This window comes from Myotis lucifugus, unplaced genomic scaffold (genome assembly GCF_000147115.1).
Source record: "Myotis lucifugus unplaced genomic scaffold, Myoluc2.0 scaffold_186, whole genome shotgun sequence".
Classification (NCBI taxonomy): domain Eukaryota; kingdom Metazoa; phylum Chordata; class Mammalia; order Chiroptera; family Vespertilionidae; genus Myotis; species Myotis lucifugus.
The window spans coordinates 1,119,016-1,128,446 of record NW_005871234.1 but is presented as its reverse complement, the minus strand read 5'-3'; the positions used below and the strand labels follow the sequence as shown (position 1 = coordinate 1,128,446).

General features: G+C 38.4%; 1 protein-coding gene across 4 annotated transcripts in view; it reads left to right on the top strand.

The window, feature by feature from the left end:
• The window catches only part of EXOC6B (exocyst complex component 6B), a 477,149-nt gene that overhangs the window by 71,075 nt on the left and 396,643 nt on the right, over positions 1–9,431 (top strand). The window lies entirely within an intron of this gene.

Sequence of the window (9,431 nt, the reverse complement as noted above, 5' to 3'; positions counted from 1 at the left end):
GAAAGGAATTAAATATATATATATATATATATATATATATATATATATATATATATATATATATATATTGCTGTGTGCATGTTCAGTAACTACTGATTGATTGTAATAGTTTATATTGGGGCTTTGATGAGGTTTTTGTTTTTTGTTTTTTTGCTTGTTTGTTTTTAAATACTACCTTTGGCTTTGGATATGATTTGAAGCCCAAGATTTTTAAAAGTTCTCTTTCTAGTTAATGAGCAAATTTGTGCTGCAGGTATTTTTGGTTGATTATTTACTGTGTAAGCAAACTGTCATGTTATAGATTTGAATATTTCTGTAATTTTTATTTCTGTATCATTGGGTGTCAATGAAAAAGGCCTATGGGAAATGCTGTGAATTATGATCATAGAAGGGATTTATATACAGCTTATAAATTAACAAATATATTAGAAATCTTTAGATTTTTTTCCTTTAGTTTCGTCATCTTTAAGTCACCAACACCACAAGAAGTATCTGGATTTCTTTTGTATTATGAATAAAAGAGCAGGAATGATTTGCAGTGCTACTTGCTTTTTTGAAATATGTCACATTGATTTTATTAAAATTTCTCAGTATACCTTATGATGTAGTCTGCAACAATAGAGGATTCGTTTATTTATGGAAAGTTTTTTTTTTAAATTTTTTATTCTGCATACAACTGTGTTCTTGAAGAAGTCATTTGTGGTTCCTATTCTGTGAGGAAGGAGGGAGTAGGCCATGTTTGGGTCATATGGTAATCTCTCAGATGTCTGTTTGATTCTGCAGAGGAGATTTGCCTATTGAGAATCCCTTTCCTAAGGGAATGCAGATATTTATTTCCATTTCTTCTTTTTAATTTGGTCAGTGTTATATTTTACAGAGTGGAAAGTTTAAAACTAATTGATGGTAAACCTGGTAGAAATAATGTTATCATATCTGTTTTTAGTGCTGAAGAAACAAAATTAATCATTGAAAATATACCTTTGCACTGCTGGTTGACTTTTTTTAAAAAAAATCCTCACCCAAGGATATGTTTCTGTTAATTTAGAGAAGGAAAGAGAGAGAGAGAGTGAGAGAGAAGAGATAAACATTGCCTCCTGTGCTCACTCTAACTGTTTTGCACCCGCAACCCGGGTATGTGCCCAGACTAGGAATAGAATGCTCCAACCACCTGAGCCACACTGGCCAGGACATAGGTGATGTTTTGAGTATAGGAATAAAGGTATCTTGTAAGGTAAGTCTTTATTGTAGTTGACTAATTTTTTCCTAAACTTTCAGAATATAGGAGAGTATAGTACAAAGCCACTGTGGAAGCTTCCTTTTAAAATGTTTCCTTTCTTTGGGGTTTGCTTGAAAAATTAACTTGACTTCCTTATTGATAAAAGAGAGGATTCCATGAAGATTATTATTTAACTTAATGTGAGATTACTTGGTACCTTTATTCATCTGTAGAAATTAAGGCCCAGGGCAGAGAAGTGACTTGCTCAAGTTTAGACAACTTGTAAAGGTCAGATTTTATAGTAGAATTCAGGTTAGATTGAGGTGAATTTGTCTACTGTGGCACTCTATCTATGTAAAAGGTTACTGTTAGCTATATTTTTGTCATCTAAAGAAATGTTTTGTGAATTCAGGACTTTTAATTAACTGATAATCCTTCATTCTCCCAATAAAAATTTCATCACCCTATAGCTATTTTGCATATATTATTATCCTATGTTATATTATATACTAGTGGCCCAGTGCATGAAATTCATGCACATTAAAAGGGAATTAGAGGAAATACTTTAATATTGCTATTTGCCCTTTCTCTATAATAGAAGTGTCAGAGATGAAAGAAAATTAGTAAAATGTATATGAAAATCTTCCTCTTGTCAGAGTCTGGGGCACACCATGGGACCCAAAGTCAAATCCCTGCCCACCTGTGTGCACCTCAAAATCACGTGAGACCCAGACCCAGCCAGCCCCACCCCCGTCAAGCCATGCCAGGTGGGGGGCGCAGCCTCAGGTCCCCCAGCCCGGTGCTGGGTTGGGGGGGGGTGTAGCCTCAGGTCCCCTGGTGCACCCTCAGGTCCCCAGCCCAGCACTGGGGCAGGGGGTGCGGCCTAAGGTTCCCCAACCCAACGCTGGGATGGGGGGCGTGGCCTGAGGTCCCCCGTCAAGCCCCACCAGGTGGGCGGGCGCAGCCTCAGGTCCCCTGCCCCGGCCTGGCCCCACGCAACCTCAGGTCCCTGCTGATTGTTCATTACAGCTCGTTACGGGAACCCTGCCTCTGCTGTGGGTGCAGCCATCTTGTGACGGGTGATGGAGTGAGGGTTAATTTGCATATTACCGCTTCATTATATAGGATAAGATCCTTGAATAAAGATATCATGCATCTTTTAAAATCCTATATAATAAAAGGCTAATATGCAAATCAACCAAATGGCAGAATGACTGGTCGCTATGATGCACACTGACCACCAGGGGGCAGATGCTCAATGCAGGAGCTGCTCCATGGTGGTCAGTGCGCTCCCACAGGGGCAGTGCTGCTCAGTGCTCCTCACGGCTGGTGAGCGCAGTGGCGGTGGTGGGAGCCTCTCCCGCCTCCGTGGCAGCGCTAAGGGTGTCCAACTCGTGGCAGTCAGGCATCCCCTGAGGGCTCCCGGACTGCGAGAGGGCGCAGGCTGGGCTGAGGGACTCCGCCCCCCCTGCCCCGAGTGCACGAATTTTGTGCACAGGACCTCTAGTCTTCTGTAATACTCAAATGCTAAGGAAAGTAGGTGGGAGAGAAACTACCACGTACTTTGTAGATAATGGTCAATAAATTTTTGTTTGAAATCATGGAAGTTGGAAAAGGAGAGTAAATGGTTTATTTATCATTTTATGTCAAGCCCAAAATAGTTTTTCTGATGGTTTTCTTCACAGTGGTGACTTAAGTACTCTTTCCACTATGTTTCCTGTGCCATCTTTAATATGACTTTGAAGATTACTGCAGAAGGGGAAAGACCAAGGAGTGTTACATTTGGGAGGGATTTAAGGGCTAGGCATGGATGCAGCACATTATCACTTCTACTCACATTTCATTGGCCTGAACTTAATTATATGGCTATACTGACCTGCAAGGGAGGCTGGGAAAGGATATCTGATTGTTTCTAAGAGGAGAAGGACACAGGTTTGGTAGATAATTGCTAGTCTCTGACACAGTCTACCCTTCTGGTTATCAAATATCTCTTCACTCTTCCTTGGGCTTTTTCTAAGAGTGGCAACCTAATATCCCACCCAGTCACTGCATCTATCTCAAAGTCTGGTATCTTCCAGAGATACTCAACATTCTCCATGAGATCCATATATGTCTCTTCAAGGGCTGGTGACCAGGAATTAGGATGACAAGTTATCTGGACCTGCATTCCCTACCATCCCCAATTTATAAGAAAAAAACAAAAATACAATAACTACAACAAAAACTCCCATGTAGAAAAGGGAATAATGGGAGACACACAGTATTACCTGCTTCATAGCAAATCATGTAATCCTTTTGGGTCAGCATTGGGAAATCATTCCGCCTTGGTAGTGAGGGAACTTCTTGCATAGATGTTGACTTCTTGCCCATTGCTCTCCTGGGCTCCTGGCTGCATAGTGCTTTTCTTTCTTTTTTTTTTTTTTTATTATTTTTTTTTTTTTTAAAAATATATTTTATTGATTTTTTACAGAGAGAAAGGGAGAGAGATAGAGAGAAACATCGATGAGAGAGAAACATCGATGAGAGAGAAACATCGATGAGAGAGAAACATCGATCAGCTGCCTCCTGCACATCTCCTATTGGAGATGTGCCCGCAACCCAGGTACATGCCCTGACCGGAATCGAACCTGGGACCTTTCAGTCCACAGGCCGATGCTCTATCCACTGAGCCAAACCGGTTTCGGCTGCTTTTTCTTTTCTTTTCTTCTTCTTCGTCTTCTTTTTTTTCCTATGTGCTCTTCTGAAGTCCATGCTGGGGAATGTACCTGCCTTAGAAGAAGATTTTTTTTTTCTCTCTCTCCATCTATATTTATATCTACAACTTAGTTCCTCCTTCTCTCCTTCTTTCCCTCCTTAATTTCCTTCCTTCCTCTGCCTGCTTTCTGCTCCTGCAAGTGTAGGGGCCTGGAAGTTGTTTTAAGGCTATGAACAGTCAAAGATTTATTTAGTCCAGATTTATGGGGTTTTGGCACGCTAGTTATCTCAAAACTTAGTAGGCCTTTGATCTGTTTCTATGTGGACATCATACCCAGTGTCAGGTACTATGTGGACATCATTTCTAAATATAATTTTCAGGAACTTTTTTTCTTCTCCCTTGTTTGGTGATGTAGTGGAGGTGGGGTAGGATAGCCCTTGCCTCATGTCACCTTCTTACATTAATGGCTTTGTTTTGAAGCTCTATGAAATAATGTGTTGGGAGACTATACCTGAATCTGATCTTTGCCTCAGGATTGAGTCACTTCGTTCAACTAGAAGTCTTCTAGGGATTTTCTTCCTCAAACACTTACCTTTTTTTTTTCCCCTCTTACTGTTTAGGATCTATATGTGTTTAGCTTTATAACCCTCTGAGGCTGAGTTTCTGGACTTCTATTCCCTATAAGTTCATTTTGCAAATCAGTAAATTCTTTTCTATGCTCATCTTTTTTTCTATTTTTTTAAAAAATTCTTTCCCAAGGATATTTTTTTCCATTAATTTCTCAAGAGAGTGGAAGGGAGGGAGAAAGGGGAGAAAAAGAGAGAGAGAGAAACATTGCCGTGAGACACATCGATCGGTTGCCTCCTGCACTCACCCCTACTGGGGTTGGGGAACCTGCAACCAAGGTACTTGCCCTTGACTGGGAATTGAAACTTCCACCCTTCTGTCTATGAGCCAATTCTATAACCACTGAGCAAAACTGGCCAGGGTATGCTCATCTTTTTAAGTAATACCTTGTTAAAGCAGAAAGTAAATGCCATTATACACTGTGACTATGACTGCCCGTTCACTTATACAGCTACTGTAGGCACATGGTGTGCTTTTTCATTTGTTACAGGTTTCAGTTTTCCCAATTGTCTTGTCACATTATTACAGGGCTCTCTAGGCTTTTGACTTGTGAAATATATATTCTTGCTGCCTACTGTCTGATCTCTAAATTAATGCCTTTTATTTTAAGTTTTTTTTTTTGTTGTTGTTGTTATGGCCACACTGTTCTTCCAACACCAGTTTCTGTTTTCCTTAAATAATGCTGCCTGCTATTGTAGCTAAGCTCCAAAATCTCACCATAGAAGTTTTATTTTTAGCTCAAGTAAAGTCTAAAATGGATGTTCTGGTAGGGCGGCACTGTTCCAAGTGATCTTCAAGGATCCAGGACTCTTCCAACTTGTGGCTTTACCACTTCAACCTGTGGCTTTCAAGATTACAGCAGTAGGGAAAAGAGTAATAAATAATACTTGGAGGTTTATTATGGACCAAGCTTGTAAGTGATCCATATCACTTCTGCCAACATCACATTGGCCATAGCTTACACACTGCAAATGAGGCTTGGAAATATAGTCTATCTGTGTGACCAGGAGGAAGAGGAAATAGGTTTGGGAATAGCTAGCTAGTCTCTGTTACAACCTGCTGTTATATAGCCTAGAAAATACTTGTCTTCCATGTCTCTTGCCTATTTTCTTCACAGTTTTATCTCTGACATTTCCCCTACATGTTTGTTTCCCTTCAGATTTATTAATTCAATTTTTAGCATTGTCAATGCTGCTATTAAAAATTTTATTCTTGCCCTAGCTGGTTTGGCTCAGTTGGATAGAGCGTCGGCCTGCAGACTGAAGGGTCCCAGGTTCAATTCCGGTCAAGGGCACATGCCTGGGTTTCGGGCTTGATCCCCAGTGTGGAGCATGCAGGAGATAGCCGATCAATGATTCTCTCTCATCATTGATGTTTTTTTCTCTCTCTTCTTCTCCCTTCCTCTCCAAAATCAATAAAAATATATTTAAAAATTTTTTAATTTTAATTTTTAGTTCAGCAACCAAAGTTTTGGCTTTAAATAGTTTGTTCTTATCTTTTTTTTTTTTTGAAGCCTTCTTTAGAATCATATGAGAAAACGTATGAAAGTCTTATTTATATTGATAGTTGGCTGGGTGCTTCTAGAAATTATGTAGGTGAATATGGGTTGCTATAGTAACCCATGGGGTGGGCTTTGTCCTTGGTACAGTGGAATGATAGAGGCAGTTAGTAAACTGATTTGTCTTTGTGATATACCAGGCCAAAACAAACTACTAGAAGGTTTCCACAATAATTGAGCTTTAATGAGCAAATTAGGTTTCATACTTTTATCTGAGATTATAACTTATTTTTTATTGATTTCAGGGAGGAAGGGAGAGGGAGAGAGAGAGAGATAGAAGCATCAATGATGAGAATCATTGATTGGCTATCTTCTGCATGCCCTGTACTAGGGATTGAGCCTGCAACCCAGGCATGTGCCTTGACTGGGAATTGAACCAGTGACCTCCTGGTTCATGGGTCGAAGCTCAACCACTGAGCTACACGGCCAGGCCTAAACTGTACAGTTTTAGTTTGCCTTTGGATGTAGGAAACAATGGTATAGTCCGCTTTAATATCATATCTAGGTGAAAGTGTCTGAGTCTTCCACCTGTCTTTCAATATGCCTGGAAAGCTGCACAAAGGTAAGAAAATGTGCAGTGATGATAACTAGGTTAGAAGTTCAATCATTTAGCAAAATTTGAGGAGAAATTTTAACATTGTTCATTCTACTTTTTTTATTCTACTCTCATTACCAATTGAATTTTAGGTTAAGCAGTTATGTTTTTATTTTAAAAAAATCTTTCATGTTCTGAGATATATATATTTAAAATGGTATTGGGTTGAAAGCACCTATGGGTTCTGCTATGGAAACAGAGCCATCTTTAAAGCAGGCAGAAAAAACCTTTCTTTTATCTTATCCCATTTTCAATGTTGACTGCCCTTCAGTGCGTTTCCTAAATAATGTGCATATCAGATTTGGAATTACCATTTCAGCTTGAAGTGATTTTATTAAAAAAAAAAGTCTAAAGAAGTTCTTTCTTAATTGTCTATTGTTTTCTAGTTCCTTTGGAAATTGATTTCTGTAATTCACTTATGGAATTGATTTGTGCAAGAGGGAAGTTCTGTATTTCTTATTCTGATTAGTTTGCATTAAGCTTTGTGAGACTAAATAACATTTATAATGTAAACATTCTTGGCTAGGTTGATTTCTGTGCGAGGCCCTTTAATGAAGGGAAGGATTTATTTACTTTAAAAATTCTAACTTAGGTTTGCCAAATTATATGAGTTATATAACTGATGCTTAGGCAAGGAACTGGTTCCATAAAAGAAATTGAAAGCTTCCAGCCATTCTTTCTTTAGTAACTGGTTTTAAAGAAACTGACCCTTGGGTGAGATTAGTTGTCACCATGGTCCTTTACACCTTATACTTTATTTGGTTAAGTGTTGATTAGAGCAAAATGTACTCTTTTATTTATTGTGTAGACTATCTTTTGACTTAGATCTGGCACAGACTTACCAACCGAGTTCATACAGAACATGTAATGACTGCCAAGGAAAAGCAGTATTGTTGAAACCTCTTTTGTGCTGGATGTTATGCAACACTTCCACAGAATATGGCCTTTGGAGTCAAAGAAGTTGGTATTTAGTTGGTCTGGTATTCTTGGATTAACTTTATATTCACTTTTCTTCTTAATTTTGGTATTTATTTCTTCTTGCTTTTTGCTGATATGGTAGGTGTAAGGTGGAAGACTATGAGAGCTGTTTTATAATAAGGATTCTTGAAGTAGGCAGCAATTAGAATAGCTATGGTAGATAGTATGATTTTTTTTCCTGTTAAGTAATGACAGTTAATAGAAGAAAACTCAGTCATAAACTACTAGAAAAAGTGGATAACAACCCAATTTTTAGTGTTTTGCAGAACCCCTGGGTCTAGAAATTAGCAGCATCAGGTTCTTCTGGGAAAGGGGGTCAAATCAATGCCCAAACAGAAGGATTGGTTGAATGTCTATTTCAAAAGCAGTTAAGACAACTGATTTCTTCTCTAGCTATTCCCTAGCAGTCAACTGCCTTATCTTAGCTCTAGCAGAAGACCAGAGGAGAACAGATGCAAGTTGAGGGTAGGGTTACCAAACTGAAAACAGTGAAAGTTTATATGCTAAGTATTGAGATTTATCCTTAATCTCACAGCTCTCTTCTGATTTAGTTCCCAGAACTCTGATAGCCAGGCTTAAATCCTTCATGTGTGAGATTGTAAGGTACTCTGAATAATATGATGAGTCCAAGAGAAATGTCCTAAAGATGTGTCCCATGGGTAGTCCCCAACAAAATGGACAAGTCAGATCTCTCTGGAGTCCACAGTTGACCAGACTGATGTACAAGCACAGAACTTTCAATCAGCTTTTTAGCTTCCCAATTTAAAATATAAACAGACAGTAAAGGGTTACAAGACATTTAAGAAGAGCTCTAACATGAAAGAGGTCAGAACAAACATGTAGATATTTTACAAGAAGAGGAAAACCAAAAAGGCAAACCAAAACAAACTGTCATCAATAGTAGCATTAAAGAAGTGAGGAAGTAAATTACATGCAAAAAAGAACAGAATGCTACATAAAAGGAAGAATGTAGAGAACAAAAAGAATGTTTAGAAATTAAAATTATGATAGCAGAAACCACTTAATGGGGGGTGTGGAAAATAAAGTTGAAAAATATCTTCCAGAGAGAAAAGTAGAAAGAAAAAAAGATGGAATATGGGAAATATAAAATCTATAAGAATATTAAGGAGTCATCCAGGAGATCCAGCATTTGATGCTAGGGATTCTAGAGAAAGAAAATGAACAAAAGAAATTCAATCATAGAGATAATATGGGAAAAATTCCCAGAATTCCAAGACATGAGCTAACAGATTAAAAGACTCACAAAGTAATCAACAGAAGGGATGAAAACAGACTTACATTAAGGCATGTTCTGAAATCTCAGAAGCCAGAGGACAAAGAGAAAATCCTGAATGCCTTTAGAGAGAAAAAACAGGTCACATACAAAGATGGTGTCAAAATTATTTTAAACAATACTGGAAGCTGTACTGTAAGCTAAACAGAAATGGAGCAGTGTCTTTAAAGTTCTAAGGGAAAATTATTTCCTTAGAAATCATATTTCCATATGTAACCACAATACCAAGAAGGTGTGAGGGTACAAGTATTTTCAGTAATGAAATGCCTGAAAAGTTTACTTTCCACGAACAACAACCAAAAAGTATCTGATATATTCAGGACATAGATAATCCAATAGAGGACAAAGGCAGATAGATTTCCTAAGATGCTGGGTAAGGGAGGCAGTTGGTTGACAGTGGAGTAGAGGGGCAGAAAGTACAACTAGCACAGCCTAGAGCATTTTAGAAGTTTTAAAACATATTCCTAC